The 17,699-nt window shown below is 41.3% G+C and overlaps 1 protein-coding gene and 1 long non-coding RNA gene across 7 annotated transcripts in view; both read right to left on the bottom strand.

Annotated features, from left to right (window-relative positions):
• trps1 (trichorhinophalangeal syndrome I) overlaps nt 1-17,699 on the bottom strand; it is a 118,140-nt gene that overhangs the window by 35,150 nt on the left and 65,291 nt on the right. The window lies entirely within an intron of this gene.
• LOC120727130 lies at nt 1,102-12,168 on the bottom strand. Its single transcript, XR_005694432.1, has 3 exons — nt 12,158-12,168; nt 5,518-5,526; nt 1,102-3,065 (listed from the first exon to the last, which is right to left on the bottom strand). It is a non-coding gene; the product is annotated as an uncharacterized LOC120727130 (long non-coding RNA).

Below are 17,699 nucleotides of genomic sequence, written 5' to 3'. Positions count from 1 at the left end.
AATAATTCACAAGTTAGTGTAATGTATTAAGTACAGAAAGACAGTTAGAAAACTAGAAACAAGAGGCAACTGGACTTCTTTAACTCTGAAGACATTACACCTCTCATTCAAGAGGCTTCTTCAGCCTCCTCAGCCAACTGAAGAAGCCTCTTGAATGCGAGACATAATGTTTTCAAAGACTTAAAGAAGTTCAGTTGCCTCTTGTTTCAAGATCTCTAGACTACCATGACTTGGATGACTGAGAACCTCTACAGAACCTCTACTTCCATTGTGAAGCCGTGGAGGCTCACAAACATTCATATCATGGGGCAAAAAATTACATCTGACCAATACTCAAGTGTTTCTTGTGAAAATGGAAAAGTGCAAAAAAGGCAAATGTGTATGGAAGCTTGTTGACACCAATGAAAAAAAGAAAGAAAAATGCCAAGAATAGCTAAGTCAAACGTTCAAGTTACTGTATTTTTCAGACCATAAGGCACACCGGATTATACGGTGCATCAAGGGAAACAAAACTTTACTCAACTCCAACTTCAGTAACCCTACAAAAGTCACTGCTGTTTAGTTTTCTGTCTTCATTTTTGTTGGAAGTGATAACAGAGCTGTACGTTTGAATTTTTTCACAAATCTCTCAGTAAGAACATGCTATATCATGTTTAGGTGGAAACCAGCGAGCTAACTTCCAGGTAACTTCTAACTCCATTAAATTTAATAAATTCTGTTGTCATGGATGCCTGGATGTTAAACTTAGTTGTTACACCTGGTAAAGATGAAAGAATTTAGACAGTGTTTAACTCTCAGTGATGCCGCAGTGTTCGTTTGACTTTGGGACATGAAGGAGACCGAGTTTTGGACCCAGATTACTCTGTGTCCGCGAGGCTCCTGACTACAGTAGCCGTAATGCTCCAACAGTTTATCAAATGATGTGGCTTTGCAGCTTACCAAAGTTATACTAAAACATTTTTTGACAGATTTTTGAGCGCCGTGTACCACATAAAATCGGTTCGAGGTCAGTAAGAACAACCAGAATCCATACATAAGGCGCACCAGATTATAAGGCGCACTGTCGATTTTTGACAAAATTAAAGGATTTTAAGTGCGCTTTATAGTGTGGAAAAATATGGTATTATTTAAAAAAATTTCAAGTTATATAGCTCAAAATTTCGAGTTATTTCTGTTATTTCAGTTGAAATTTCAAGATACTAACCCAAAATTTCAATTTATTTCGAACAAACATCTGTCAGTGGCGGAAAGAAACTTCCATAAATATGACCCTGCCTTTAATGAAGACCCTTTCATTGATCACTGTGTGAAGGTTCCATAAAAATCTGACCAATGATTGGGAAAGGCAGGCAACGTCTCATTGGTTCATCAGTCAGATGAGCTAAAAACTAGAGTTCTGATGTTAATAATGTGTGACTCTACATACAGAATACAGAAAATGTGATTAGTCATACGCTGTCTATCCCACCATTGTTTTCCTAAAAAGAAAGTTTGAGCATTTTGATAAATTAGAAAACGAGGACCCATTAAACAAGCTGCATTTTTTAACAGTACTCCAGCTACACTTTGCGGAGCCTTTATGTCTCACTTGTTATTAACACTGAGCAGCCCTGATAAGAACCTGTCACATCCTAAGGTTTGGAGATCCTTTTAAGGCCACCGTTCATCCCGATATCCCTACTGATGGTTTTTGTTCACTAGTGCAAAGTTCAGCATCGCAAAGTTCACGGCTCTAGTTCCTAAATTATCTGGAAGTACTATTCAGTGCACCCAGAGAAGATGAAACAGTGGTAGGGGAACTAAATTTCCTCAAAAAGTTCCCCGAGATAGTTAATACTGTAAAAACAGCTTTTAATATCTGGTTTTATTACAAACTTTTATGGGGCCAGCCTAGAGAAATACAAGCTATGCCTAATACTGATCTCCAAATCAAAAATGAAAATAATGGCTCATTAAAGCAGAGCATTAATGAGTCTTCATACTCTGTAACCTTTTACTACACATAAGAACCAATGTGATCTGAAGCAAATATTAAAAGGATAGAAAAAACTTTAGCCAGTTAGCACAGCACTGGGTTTTGTCTTTTTCTTTTTTATGCTTTTGTTGTCGGAGGGAAGGAGGGGTGGGTGAGCTTAGCTTGAATGGTTTGATTAATTCTGATGGGAGATATTGAAAAGTTCTCTCAACCTGCATTTCCTAAACACATATCAAGGCAAGCACGCAAACACACACGCAGGCATACGCTCACACACTACGCCCGCTACACACACCAACTCCACCCCCTGCTCTTGTCTCTGAATGAATCGTTCCTTGTCTCTGAACTGATGGAGCGATAAAGTTGGTTTAAACAGCCGTAGACACACCGGCACACACTGTCGAGGCAGGAACATGTGTTTTACATCAAGAGCTCCCAGCTATACAAGAGCTAATGTTACCGTCTGCATGCGTGCGCGCGCGTGTGTGTCAGAACAAGAGTGCAACATGTCTTTGCAATCTCCTATCAGCTTTTAATCTCCCTTCAGCAGAGAAGGGGCGACTGAGTGAAGGAGAGAGAGAGGACTACAGTGAGAGAGAGAGAGAAGGCACTCAGTGAGAGAAAGTGATAACCACTCAGTGAATGGCGCGGGGGAGGGGCCTGAAGTTATCCCCTATCTCTCCTTCCTCCCATTACTCACTTTGTTTCGCACGGCTTCTTTACTTTTCCCTGCCTCTGGGGGAGAGGGAGCGTGCGAGCATAAGTTGCCCGCTCTGGTTTAGATGCGTGTGTGTGTGTGTGGGTGGGTGGGTGTGTACGCGTGATTTAATTTCTATTGTCTGAATACTGTGAAAGATGATGATATTCATTTTATCTTGTCGGGTTATTTAGGGCGCCTGCGTTGCAGGCAGCAATGTCAACATTCATTCCTCACTTTGAGCTGACGAGGGCCTCAACAGTTATTATTTAGCTTGGAATGGTTGACTTGCTGAGTTTGTTCAGGCCATCCACAGTATTGCTGCTGTCCAATTTGCAAAGCGGTAGACTTTGTGAAGTTTGTGTTTGTTTAATACTTGTCTTGACGAGTCGTCTACTCGAGGAGACAGCGAGTGGATGAAAACATGGAAGTCAGGCGTGTAATTCCCTGGCCCATGGACTCACCGTACTAGTTTAGCTAAATATAAAGACTGGATCTTTACCAAAAACCCGATCGTTCTTTGTCCAATAACCTTCTGCACAATTTTTAAACAGCTGTACTAAACACACAACTACAGAGTGAGCGAAAGAGTAACCTGCAGCATGCATGTTATAACATTAACACTTTAAAAAGAGATTAAGAACACTCCAATAAGACTGACTCACTAAGAAATGAAGCTCCAAACTAGATCACAACTTATTGCCAAGGTGAGAGATTGTGATTTGCACCCAATTATGGGGCAGATACAGCACGGTTTTCAGTGCGCTAATGTTTAAATAGATTGGAGATGCTTTACAGGGGCTTGTCCTCTAGCTGTTTCAGGAGATAACTAAAGAATACCCTAGCAGTTTCTTCTTTAATTGAATTCAGAAAGTACACTATATTACTCAAGTATGTGCACTTGAGTGAGGTCCCATTCTTAATTCATAGAGTTTAATATGATGTCAGGTGTCCGCTCATGGTCTCTGCTCTAATTTGTCCCAAAGGTCAGGACACTGTGCAGGCCAGTCAAGTTCTTCTACACCAAACTTGCTCATGTCTTTATGGACCTTGCTTTGTGCACTGGTGCCTAGTCATGTTGGAACAGGAAGCGACCATCACCAAACTGTTCCCACAAAGTTGAAATTGTCCAAAATGTCTTGGTACTCTGACACATTAAGAATTCTTTTTACAGGAACTAAGAAGCCGAATCCAACTCCTGAAAACAACCCCACACCTTAATCTCCCCTAGACCAAACTTCACACGTGGCACAATGCAATCAGACGCATACTATTCTCCTGGCAACCAACAAACCTAGTCTCATCCATTGGACTGCCAGACAGAGAAACGTGGGTTACTTTGATAGACAGGTTGGAGGACCCAGGAATCCAACCAGGCCTTCTGCTCTATCTCCTGAGCCACAGCCTCTCCGGTAAAAAATTATTTAAAAAAAGTTAAATAATAATACTCGCTATTACCTTTTAATTGAGTGAATTTATGTGAAATTGGCATTACAACCATGAGAAATTTGTTTTGTTTCAACTGGTTAGCTCAACTAATGCCTAAACAACATAAAGGGAACATTTAATCTCAAACCCTTGCGTTTAATGACAGCCATGAGTCATTGCTTTTATTCCTGGAAAAGTTCCCACTATATGATGCATTGCAGACGGAAGCTCTCGCGTTGCAACTTTTCAGGTTGAAGAGTTTTATAAGAGCCATATAAGACACCAAATTACAGCACAACTAGTCTAACGCGGCACAAAATATAGACAACAGGCCACACACGCTGCTGGCAGGGAAGGAAAGCGATTGCAATCTCGAGCTCAAGTGTGGCTTGATAGATAGCAGGTGAACGCGGCGAAATCAGCAGACAGGATACCTGCTCGTGTTGCAACACATCCTGTGGCCATCAATGTGTGAATAAACTCATAACAATTTTCACTCTTATTATTGCCTCCACAGGTCTCCTATTATAGCAAAGCAAAGTGCTTTCGTAGTCTTACATTTCCACAAATTCCCCAAAAAGACCCCCATGAATATTAAATCCTATGTGTTTTTTTTTTGTTTGGTTTTTTTTTTTTGTTAGAAAAGACACATGACAACCCGTGTAAATCTACTCGACTTGTAAATGAGCCTACCACAGAAATAGCTTCAAAAATCATGTAGTGTAAGGTCAGCAGAAGAAAACTCCTCCGCAAGATTTCAACATTATGCATCACAACAGCATTCAGCGTCGGAGGCTCTGGGGGCAGATGTGATTTACTGCTTGCTGTTGCTTACTGCAGAAACACAGATTTTGAACACAGGCCAAGTCTGTGTGTATGTGTGTGTCTGCGTGCACACTTTCAGACCTTATTAGGTTGTTCTTGTGGTGATGCTTAACCCCACTCAGAGTTTGGCAGCTGCTCCCCTTTCTCTCTCTGTCTGTCTTTATTTTTTTCCCTCATTCTCCCCGCGTCTTCTGTCTCCTCCTCATATTTTTTTGTTTTTATTATTTTTGCCTCTCACTGCTCTTCCTCTCTCTCTCTCGCTCTCTGACTCTTACTCTCGTGTCCCTTGGTGCTCAATTTCTTTTTCTGCTGCTCACTCAGTGGTCCTGATGTAATGAAATGCTTCTTTCCTGGTTAATCTGAAAATAGCGGGCTTTACATAATACTAATCATTTACAAATGTTTGCAAGGTGTGTGGGACGTGTTTGTACGCTTCATTCATATTTATATATAAGGTTCAGCTTTTTTGCAGCATAAAGCATGACACAACAGAAATTCCATTCCTATTTTGGTTGTAAAATGGACATAAAAAAACACAATGACACTAAGTGGAAGGACTAATGTTTCAATAAAAAAAGAGAAAAATTTAGACAAGATCACACTGAGAAAAAAATATATTGACAATTTAGACAGTATATCTAACCAGCCAACTTTGAGGCAATAAAAATATACAATTTTTTTTCTACAACTGCTGATTGCACAGGGACTGTCTGCTGCAAAACTCTGCCTGTAGACTGTGAAAGAAAACACATGCAAACCTGCAGCTACCGTTTTACCAAGCATCTGTGCCTTTTCCTCTTCAAAGGTGTGACTTTTTTTAAAATGCATCACTTTAGTCTGTCTGCCCATATTTCTTGAACTGTCTGACTTTTCAGCAAGTAACACGGTGGGAAAATGCTGCGCTATTATTACTACATTAATATGGAATAAAATCCAATTAGTGGGAAAAGCAAAGTTTTGAAGACTAAAAAAATACATAAATTGCAGTTGTTTTTATGCGATTTTTTTTGGCGCATTAAAGCTCTGACTACCAGGCTCGTGGCTATGAGAGAGAGAGCTGTGTTAGATCAAAGCAATAACAAGGATCCGCTTTCAGAAAGGACTTTCCCTCAAAAATGGGTTTATCCAAGTGACCTGAACCCAAAATACACGAATAAATGCTGGTCTGGAAGTGAATCCTATCAGACTTGGCTTAAACATAAGGAAAAAAAAACATTCTGTTACAGTTGGAAAGATGAATTATAGTTCCAAGATTTCTGAGACGGGGAGATAACAGTGTTGTAATTGTGTTGATCTAGTGGGAAAAGACATATGAGACCAGTCTCTAAGTTTTCCTCTAATGGGTAACATAAACACAGACTGCAGATACAACCAGATGCTATCTGAGTCAAAGTGTGTCTGCTTCGGGACATCTGATTTTAGTGAAGCAATATATCCTCCTTAGATGTTCATAAAGTCTACTTATAAAGACAACTTTGAAAAATAAAAACATTCAAGGACATGTGAGCACATTGGTAACGTACAGTGACACAAAGACGCACACACACACAAACGGGGCATGCGTCCACACACCCATTGTTTGGCTGCACCTGGTCTATTAAGGAACAGGATAGATGGGACTAGGGGACTGTGTGAATGTTTGTGTCAGCATGCACGTGTGTGTGTGTGTGTATTCATTTGTGACTGTGCACAAGCTCAGAAGCCAAACATCTGCAACAATGACGCATCTTTGAATAAGAGTATACACACGCACACACACAGCATGCATATTATTAAAATGATGTCTCACATTGCGTCTACTTCTTGATTCCTTCACTTTATCTTTATGTGTGCCTTTTAAAGAAAATTACAATTAATTAATTCTTAATGGCATTACCTGACATATAATATGGGGGCTAATTAATGCAATTCAATTTCATTCATTTTATTTATACAGCACCAAATCACAACAACAGTCACCTCGAGGCGCATTATATTGAAAGGTAGACCCTACAATAATACATAGAGAGGAAAATCCCAACAACTCATATGATCTAATATGAGCAAGCACTTTGGCAACAGTGGGAAGGAAAAACTCCCTTTTAACAGGAAGAAACCACCGGCAGAACCAGGCTCAGCGAGGGGCGGCCAAGTGGTTTAGATCACAGACACTGTGGTGGCAGACTGTTTTATTTAAAACGTTAATAATGTATATTACTGACAGGACACAGAGCGAAATGTTAGGCTTTTTGCTGTGTCACCCGTTTATGTTACTACAAGGTAATTAGCAGGCTAAGAATTATATGTTACCCACTCCATGCATTTGATTTCACAATGGCAATGATAGCTGCCTCACAAAAACACAATGCTAACATGTATTTCAGAATAACAACAAGAATTTCTACACCCAACTCTTTGGGTTTGTATTGAAAAGTTCAATGTTCTTAACATTGCAAAAAAACTACTAAGAATGCAAACACAGTTAAATCAAACAGAAAGATTCCAAGTGACTCAAAAAACAAACAAACCACAAAACAAAACCAAAAAACCCATTCATGAATTAATTACCACAAAACCTCAGTGACAAGAGGTTTCAAATTTTTGATTAGGAGACTTGAAAATTTCCTGAGGTTCTATAAATTGATACATTCTAAGCATTTTTGCTCCCTCTGTGTCTGCATTTTTCATCCACTGGAACAGTTCTATACATCCGTCATACAGAGGTGTGAATACCATGCTGATGATGTTCACACTATCATTTCAGTGGCCATTTAGTGCACAGAGAATGACTGAAAATGAAGCCCCAAACATCTGTTCAAGCTGGACAGGAAGTGTCTCATCTGTTTCATATGGAAAAAAAAAACCCAGTGAAGGTCTGCAGCCACAGATGCACCGAGGACCAAACTCGGTCAGCTCTCACTAAAACTTCTTAGCTGTAAAGACAAGCAATACAGACAACACAACAGTGTCTTTAGCTTTGGCTCTATCCACTGAGCTACACAGGACAACAAGAACACAATACCAGTCAATATATATATATATACTCTAGGAGCAAACAAGTCTGGAACAGTTGAAGCTGTGCTGAGTTGTGTCAGGCCCTGTTGTCTTGTACAGCCAGATAGTGATAAAGGGAGAGAGAGTGAGAAGGAGAACAAAAGAGAAACGTTCTTAAGGGAAATTGAGTGTACAAGATGCATCATGCCAGTGGAGCAGAATTCATAAACGAACTAGCACACAGACACACACACACACACACACACAAAAACATGCACACACTAGTGGAGAATTCCTAATGAGTGAAGACCTCACATGGGACACAATGGGGGAGGCAGAAAGAAGAGGGAGGAGCAAAGGCTGAAAGAGAGAGGGAAAGAGACAGTGAGCGGGGAAGGAGAAGGAGTGATGTATCTTTCTCTAGCTTTTACTCCTTATCAAGTATGCATGCCACTGAGCGAGTGTGTATTATAACTTCAGGGGCGGATGTGAGTTTCCACCGAGACGAGTTAAAAGTGAAAATCTCTGCATTCTGCTCGCACACGCACACACTCACACCTTTTTTTTTTGGTGGGGGGGGGAATCGGCGGCCGCACACACACATGCCCTGGGCGATCTTGCTACCTCGCCAAGAGGTCCTTGGGCCGCCAAGGTTGCCATGGCATTACTTGCCCACAAACACACACATACACACACACATCCACTTCCGCACTCTCTCCCTCTCACTTTCCCTCTCACGCACACCAGAGCAGGGTGTGACTCGATGTCCTTAAGTGAAGTGGATTAAAGTGTCAAGATGACTGGTCGAGCCAGAGTGTGATCGTGCGTACTGTATATTTTTGATTGTGTGTGGGCCTGTGTGGTGTGAATATGAATATGGGTGCTGCTCTTTTAAATTCTTCTCTAAATCTACTTTTTCCACTTGCTTTCTCGCAGCGAATTAGGTGCGGCACTGTGATGACGATTTCCGTGTTTAAACACGAGATGCACTTAAAGAGTTTGGGCGCGTCACAGTGAAGTGGTATTTGGCGCACGTCAGCAAAGATGTAGGTGGGAATGAACTCTTATCTTATTTTTTTATTACCTTTTGGGTTTGGCAGGATATCTGTACTGCACTTCTTTTCAAATTTTAAAGTGTTCTCTCCTTCTTTTTAACATAGGCGGTTATTTCGTAATGTTCCCTCACCCTGTCTGAACACTAGAAGAGACACATCCTTTTGTTAAAATGCATGGGCGAAGTGTCTCCCCTGGGAAACTCACATATTAGGCAGAGATCAGAATAAGCCTTGCAAAACACTGAAAAACTGAAGAACTAAAGTTAAAAAAACTAATACAACTAATACTACATGTTAATTTATTGCTCCTTACTCCGTGTTTGTGGAAAGACATGTTTTCATTAATGAGCTCAGATACTTGGGTGGATAAAAAGAGAAAAAGGCATTAGTGGTCATTTGTCAATCAACTTTAAGTCATTTACTGGAAGCACTTTTGGTCAAACTATTCACCGTAATTTTCTCGAGCTTCTTTTTCTCCTATTTGTCAAATTGCATCACTCACTATTATCCAGACAAGGGCCAATTGTGTGGAAGAACTTGTGATTTAAAGAAGAGATGGGGAAAGGAAAGCAGAGGCAAGGCAACAGAGCCAAGGGACAGAGGAGAAGGGGAAGGCAGGCAGGGTTTTCAAATTAACTATTGGTCAGGGGTCAGATGGACATTTAATCTAACCAATCAGCTTCCTAATTACAGAAGTGCTGCCAGATTGGTGTATCCTATGCATTTGTGCGTATGTGTGTGTGTGTATGTAGCTGGCTAGAGTTGCGTGTAGAGGTCTTGTTGTAGCAAAATGAACATCTGGCCTTAATATTGGTTCCATGTGTGAACACACACACGTGTGTGTGTCTATGTCCATGCACATATGTGCACACACACTTAGCCTGCGGTGAATTGCTCCTGCCTTACACCAAAAATGAGAGAGCGAGTGCGGAAGGAAAAGAAGAGAGAGAGAGAGAGAGAGAGAGAGAGCCCGACAAAGAGAAACACACAAGGACCAATGGGCTAGATGTGCAAGCCATGGCAGAAAAACACAGAAATAGAAAAGGACACACATAGCCACACATGCATGCGCACATACACACACTTCCAGTAGTGTGTATGTAAGTTGATTGTAACAGTAATTGATGTAAACGTCTAAATTACAGCTAGGAGCTAAAATAACCACTGTGTTTTACCGTTGCCATGTCGACATGATGAAAAACACCTGGTTGGTTCTCTGCTGGGGTGGGTGGAACACATGTTTCACTGGCGCCCAGCTAAACCAATGAAAACGCTCAATGTGTAAGTGACATGCGCCTGAACGAATAATATGCTCCCAACAGCGAGAGGCCATCTGAACAGGCGGCATGAATATATTATACACATATAAGATATTATAAGATATTTGTATAGTTCTGCTTTATCAGCAAAAAATATATAAAGAAAGAAACAAATCAATCGAAATCTACACTAAAATTATCCAAATTGTTTTAATGGCTTTCCTAAAGCTGTGCCAGAGGGGTGTGGTTTGTAATAAATAGGACAATTCACTGAGTGCCAGTAAAGTTCATACAATCACAGGAAAGTGTTTCTTAATACCCCAGAAGGATCAGTGCCTTATCTCGCTGCTTCCCCTTAACAGGAAGTTCAGCTACATATGGCAGCCCTGGAGCAAATAATAATTCAATGTCAAGGACACTTCAGCAAATGAGACATGTCAGGCACATGGGATGGAGGCTGAATGTCATATTTGAGGAAGCTCTGACTAATCTAAAGTCTAAACCACGCTGCCAAATCCTGTGATTATAAAGTCAATTATGCGTCCTTTTCTAGGGCTGCTGACTGATTTTACGCTTTTGGAAATGGTGTGATGTGGCAAGCAGGTTGAGAAGAAACATTTCAGATCTTTTTTTCCCTTCTAACCCGAGTCAGACTTAGTCAATCAGACAATTCAAAGCAGTCCTAAACAGAGGATTACCATTCGAACACGAGCCAAGACCGAGTCAAGGCAAATTCTTGATTTATGCGAGCCAAAAATGCCAAGCTGTCACCTTCGAACTGCGCATGTTGTCAGCTGTAATGTGCGTGTGCGAGCGTGACATGTGTGGAAAACCCAAAATGGGTCTAAATGTGGTTAAAATGGTGTAATTTGTTTTTCAAGCTAAATGTAATATTCCTAGCAGACAATGAGACCGCTGTGAACTGTCACACAGCATAAAGCCGCACACTGGTTTTAACTGTGACACGCACAAACATTCCCATCAGCGGACGGGCGCGCAGCTCACACATGAGGGACGCGCACATGCTCACACATGAGCGTAAAGGCCACTGTTTCCACAGACAGACACATAAACACACGCAGGTAAAAATTATAGCAAACAGGTTGTCCGATTATGTTTCTGTTACGCCAAACACAGCCTGGGTTTTATACACTAGGCACATTACCTCACACACACACACACACACAAAGACGGAAACTCAGACACTTGCGTTTTTTTTTCTTTCCAACATGGCCTGTGTTTATTTGAGTCTGTGTCCTGATGGGAAATGTGACTGCTACACAAACAAACCGAGCAGCCCAGAACAGACAACTTGGTGTGAGGGTGTATAAGAGCGAGAGGGAGAGAGAGGGCAAGAGAGAGAATGGATGAATATTAGTATGTCTTCCTTTTTCCTACACGCACACACATCTGCACACAACGCACACAAACTGCAGCAAGACACGGCGAACGCAGCTCTTTTAACCCTTCCCATAACAGAGTATATAGGATGTTAAAAGCGTGCACAAGAGCAGCCTCGTCTATGAGGTGAATTTTGTTAGGATGTCTGTAGGAAAAAAAATGTGCCTTTGAGCTTAGACCCTTCTCAACTGCTGTATTGATGTTTAATGGCTGTTGGACCTGTCGATAGTCAGCCGGTACTGAAGCAGTGGGTCGGATATGCAGTTTGCTGCCTCAGCAATGGCCGAATGTGTCGATAAATGAAGAAATCAACTAACCAACATCAAAAGGGTTCTTTCTGTACACTAAATATTGCCTACTGTACACTGCCAGGATTATGAAATAATTTGAAAAGATCAGAGCAGGAATCTGAACCATACTGACCTATATACAGTACTGTGCTATGTGTCTTGAGTAACAATTCATTGAAATATGTGCAAACATCTATGAAAATATAGTACATAAGGTAAAAACAGTTGTTTGATTCTAACAGCTTGAATGTGACTGTCTGAACTCTCTGAACTCTCTTGAGCAGCTTTCTTGTCATTTCTCTAAGTATTACAAGAAAGTATAGTTCTTGAAGCTTCTTGAAGGACATTTATAGCTTTTCTTTGAATGTTAGTCCTTTTTATTCTGTTCTCTGTCAAGATGATCCCACACTGCTTTAATAACATTGAGGTTTGGGCTCTGGGAATGGTTTTATTGCATTTATCGCCATGGTGTTGCACGGTGGATCGAAATCTGATGATACTTTTCTGCGTTCATAACAAGATCCCCAACACGACTGATTGAAATGCAGCCCCAAGCCATCACAGAACCTCCACTGTGCTTTACAGGTGGCTGTAGACACTTTTGGTTACGACGGCTTCTGTACATATTTATGACGATCCAAAGATTTCAACCTTGGATTCATCACACAAGACCTGTTGCCACTGGCATTTCTCAGCTTTTCCTTAAAAATGGCTTCTTGACAGCCACCCTTCGACTGGGACTTTACGGCTTTTGGTAACAGCTGAGGGATCACCTGAAGGGCCAGATGCATCGCTCAAAAAAACATTCTTCAAAAAATGTTCAGGTGCAAGGACTAGAAAAGCAGCTAATATGCTGCTTTCACAGAAAAACTTTGAAAGATTCTCAGAAATGTTGGAGAACTACTGTTCAAGACTTTAAAAAAACGAAAAGAGAAGATGACTCCTTGGAAGCGAAATGTAAAAAAAGAGTGGGCGTCTCAAGACTTTTTGCAGAGTTCTGTACTTTACATAAACATGTGATAGAAACCGAGATATGTAAAACTTGTCAGTGGCTGTTAGCCTCAAACACGTTCCTTTTTCTAACCTGTGGTGAAATTTGTTGATAATTCGGTGGCGTAAACACAGGAAGAGAGGAGAAGCGATGTGCGTGGAAAAACCATCGTCTGTCGGTGAAATTCAGGAACTTGTGGTGCGGCACAAGTGAAGGGGTACCTTCATGTTAACTACTGTGAGCTTTGAGGTGAGCAATTGCAGCAACAACCACTGGCCACAAGATACACTGTTTATTGACATATAACAGGGAGGGAAATATACAAAAGGGTTATGCACACAACCAGAATGTCCACTAGCATCCAGCTAGAAAACAATGGGCAATGACTGGATAGGTTTATAACTAAACAGGGTTGTTCAGGTGTTTCTCACCTCCGAGACAAGTTTTCCAGCTTTAAAATGAAACCACTTTTTAAAGTACTTTTCTTGACTCTCAAGGGATGTTCCATGAGGTAAACAAAGGTACACAAGTTCTCGAGAAGGAACGGTAAAGTATATCTTTATATCAAAGGCAATTTGAAGTTCACTCTGAGGGGTATTTGTAGAGAGCGAAAAGCACGGTGGCAAAAAAGCTCTAAAACAAAGATAATATTCAGATAACACAGATAAGTCAAAGAACACAATTTTTACTCAGTTTTTGATTTTAAAAAGCATTAAGAATACAAACGCACAGGCTCAGACAAACACACAGTTTCTCTCACACACACAAACACACACTGACTCGAACATAGGCTCTATAATTTCCTGTAGCGGATATAAAGGGATGCTAAATTATCAGCACAGAAAATAAGTTAAATTCACGCTTTAATTTCCTCGCAAAACACACACGCGCACACACAAGTGCTCGGAATGCAAATGGAGACACAATGCACGTAATTAAGTACACAAGCAGGGGTAAGCACGCAGACACACGTGTACACCGAAATGTACGCGAAAGGAAAGAAACAGAAAGAAAGGATAAAAGAAAATTGAAAGCCAAGTAATGAGAACTTTATGGAATTACAGCTCTGTGTCTGTGTGTGTGTCTAGTCTGTGTGTGTGCGCGAGCGCGTGTGAGCGTGTGCGTCCTTTAAACATAATTAGCTCCATCGGGCAGAAATGTAAACGAGAGAAACTTTAATGAAACTCTTCTCTGATCTGCTGAAAGCACACATTCCCGTTTATCTCTCTCAGTTCGGTCTCTCTATTTTCTCTCTCTGTCTCTCACATGGAATTGAATGTCACGCATGGGACTTTTTAAAACCTCAAATGCCCGTGTTTCAATACTGCAATATGACCGCGATATTCACTGTGTTTGTAAGGCCAAATCCACACTTTCTTTTGCTTATGTGCATTTTATGCAGTCCGTGTCGTCCTTGAGGTGGAATTCCCCTCGGAAACACAAGCTGGAATTTATTAGATGATGTACGTTTTGGACAGAGTCACACATGTTCGGGTATATCTACATATGTTCACATATGTTTGGCTCGGAGGCAAACCTTTCTCAGCCCTACTTAACTGGAAAAACCGCCATTACTCAAAGTCTGCCTCGTTCCATTTATAAACTCAAACATCAACCGAGCTTTTAGCTTAATTTCATCTCTAAACCTCATTCGCTTTCTATCCTTGTCTCATACAGTCAGTAAAACAGCTAGAAAATAACATTTCAGACTGAGAAAACGTCTTCAATGTAATAAATCACTATGAAAACAAAGCCAATAGTGGGCCAATGTCTCAACAAGGCAATGCTGTGCGGCAATTATAGATCAGGGCTTTCAAAAGAAAATATTCTCTCCCCTCCACCGAGCGAAAAGCCTCACAAAACCAGAATACTAAGAACTGTGGGTTCTTTCTGTGTATGTGTGAGTGCACACCTGCGTGGGAGCGTTTGTGCACGTCTGATGGCTTTTGTGTGCGTGAGGTGTGTATCGATCCCCGCGTATTGGGCGAGTTGTCCTTTGAGGAAAAGAAGGGAAATGAAAGAAAAAGAACGAGAGGAAAAAGGAGGAGGAAGACAGATCGATGCAGCGGACAGTAGAAAGAACAAGTAAGGATGAGGGAAACATACAAAAACCACAGAACCACATGCACACACTCTCACAAACGCACACAGGTTGGGATGAAATATGACTGGCCATTTGTTTCCATATTTGCCGGGTTTTAATCATATACTTCCTCCCTACTAAATCACTTCCTGCATCCCTCCATCACTGCCTTCCGCCTCCTCTTGAACTATTTGGATTTTGGATGGATTTTTAACAGACTCTGCCCTCTTGAGTCCACATGCCACATTTAAATTAGACCAAAAGTTTGTTTTTGTGTGTGTGTGTGTGTGTGTGTTCAAAGCTATTTCTGATTTTTTTTTTTTTTTTTTTGCATTAGTGCCCCTCCCTCACCCTGCCCAGTGATGAGTCAACTCCAGCCCATGTGTCTATGTGTGCCGGGCATATTTATGTTTGTGTGTGTCAGTGCAAGCCATGGAAACTGAGAATAAATACTGTGCAGTGAGAAGAAGAAGAAGAAAAGGCCATACCTTATGAAGCTACTTAAGCAACAAGTCGTGTTCAGCTTCGTCTCTAATAAACTGCTTGTTTCTCATCTCCTTTTATTCTTTTTTTAGTTGTTTTCATCTTCAAAGATTCACTCTGGGTCTTTGTCTGTTTATGTAAACATCTGCTCTTTTCTTTAGGCTCTCATAGGCAGCACAGATGCAAATGGAACAGTCAGAGATGGCTCATACGAAACTTGGTCTTCACAAAACATAGAAGATATTTAAAATGAGCTTCTACCCTTACTGGCCTGCTGATGGGTCGGCCATTGCAAACCTGCAGCAGCCAAATCGTTTTTTAAGTGAGCGGTTCGCAGACGTTTTCAGGCCTGGAAATGGACTGACATTTATACAGCTCTTTTCTGGTCTTACTGACCACTTAAAGCACTTTAAGCCACAGGCCACATTTGCCCATACAGAGCTTTAAGCACTTTATCTGCCTCACATCCACAGCAGCGACTCTATTCGCCACAAGCGACATCACCCCCACAGTTTGAGAACTACTGGTTTACATCTAGAGACAGACAACAATTCACGCTCACATTCACACCTCTGAGTAATTTAGAATCACCAGTTAACATAGTCCCACTAACTGCACGTCTCTAAAGCCAGAGTACTTGAAGAGAACCGATGCAGACGCGGGGAGAACGTGAAAACTCTCGACAGAAAGGCCCTAGCGAGATGGTGGATTCAAACCCAAGATCTTCTTACTGTGGGGCAACAGTGCTAACCACTGTTCCACCACAATGCCCTCCTCTGAATGTGAATGTGAATGGTTGTGTGTCTCTCAGTGATAGCCCTGCGGTCACAGGGTCCAGGGTGGACCCCCCTCTAAATGAATGGATGAATGGTTTATATCCATAGCTTTGGAGGAAATGTGTATACAATAATGGAAAAAAGAGATAATATTCATCCTGATGGAACGATGATGATTTAAAAAGCCTCAAATGTGAATATTTGACTCTACAAAAACATTTCATAATATTAGTGAATATCTAAAATAAGCATACATGTCAAACTGTCAGACTGTTAAGAATAACACTGAGTGAGAGTGAAAGTGAAAAACGTGCTCGCCAAATTTACAAATCTGTATTAACCAGTCTCCTTTTGTTCTGTTTATAATTTTGAAAACATTTTCTTGACTAGCTGCTTTTTCCTTAAAGAGCAAGCGAGAAAGGGGTGAGTGATTTGTTATACTCTTATCTCCGTCTGACTTTTCCCGTCTACGTCTTTTTATCTTAATCTTCCACTGTTCTCTCTCACGCATGCACGCATGTTCTCTCTATCTGTGCCTCCTTCTTTCAGTCTTAGCCTCCCACTCTCTCACAGAGACACACTGCCCCACCCACGATAATGAGTAAACCTCTTGCTGCCCCACCCTGCCCAGCCTGCCAAGTTACTGCCAACACCTCACACAGACAAACACACATTCACACACATCCAAAAGGCCAAACCCCAAGTCCTACAAAGGGCCCATGGACTCGAATCACACAGCAGCATATCCGTACACACACTAAGAACACAACTCTAACACTCAATATTACTATTTACGCAGCCCCAAGTCAAACCCTGACACCACACACACTCGTACACACACACACACTAACTCATACTTATATATATACAGAGAGAGAGAGAAAGTTCAGTCTATTCTGATCTAATGTGATCATAGCCAATGAGCTCTGTGGTGCAGGCAAACCACAGTTTGTTACTGCCAGTCAATGACATCACTGTGAAGTCAAAAGCATTGTGGTCCACAAAGTAGGGTGAGGGAGCTGACTGACACGTGGTAGCTATGGGAACTGTCAGTTTTCCTCCCCGTTTCCATAGCAGCGGGTGGTTTTCTCACTGTTGTGAGTTCAATTTTTTTAAAGAAGATGAATGCCGCCTATGGGAAAGGAAATGATGTCATGGAATCATATGCACAGGGACAGATATGAACACACGCAAGCATTTGGGTACACACTCTGCTAGCCAACCCAAATCTGCTTAAGCCCTCAAAATATGATGGAAGAATAAAAGATTACAGTGTATGGGCTCAATGCATGAGATCTAATCCTCACATCTGAGTGAAAGGAAAGATGAGTTTAAGATGAAAGTGTATTAATAGAAGGTCCCTGATAACTAAGGCTTCTCAGCAGGCAGGATCTGGCTACAGAGGCCTAGCTACAAAGGCTCCCATTCAGAGAGCTAAACGCAAAAGTCAGGGTGTAAATGAG

This window comes from Simochromis diagramma, unplaced genomic scaffold (genome assembly GCF_900408965.1).
Source record: "Simochromis diagramma unplaced genomic scaffold, fSimDia1.1 OVJJ01000753.1, whole genome shotgun sequence".
In the NCBI taxonomy this organism is placed as follows: domain Eukaryota; kingdom Metazoa; phylum Chordata; class Actinopteri; order Cichliformes; family Cichlidae; genus Simochromis; species Simochromis diagramma.
Note: the sequence above shows the minus strand (reverse complement) of the source record. Positions and strands in the feature narration are given on the sequence as shown.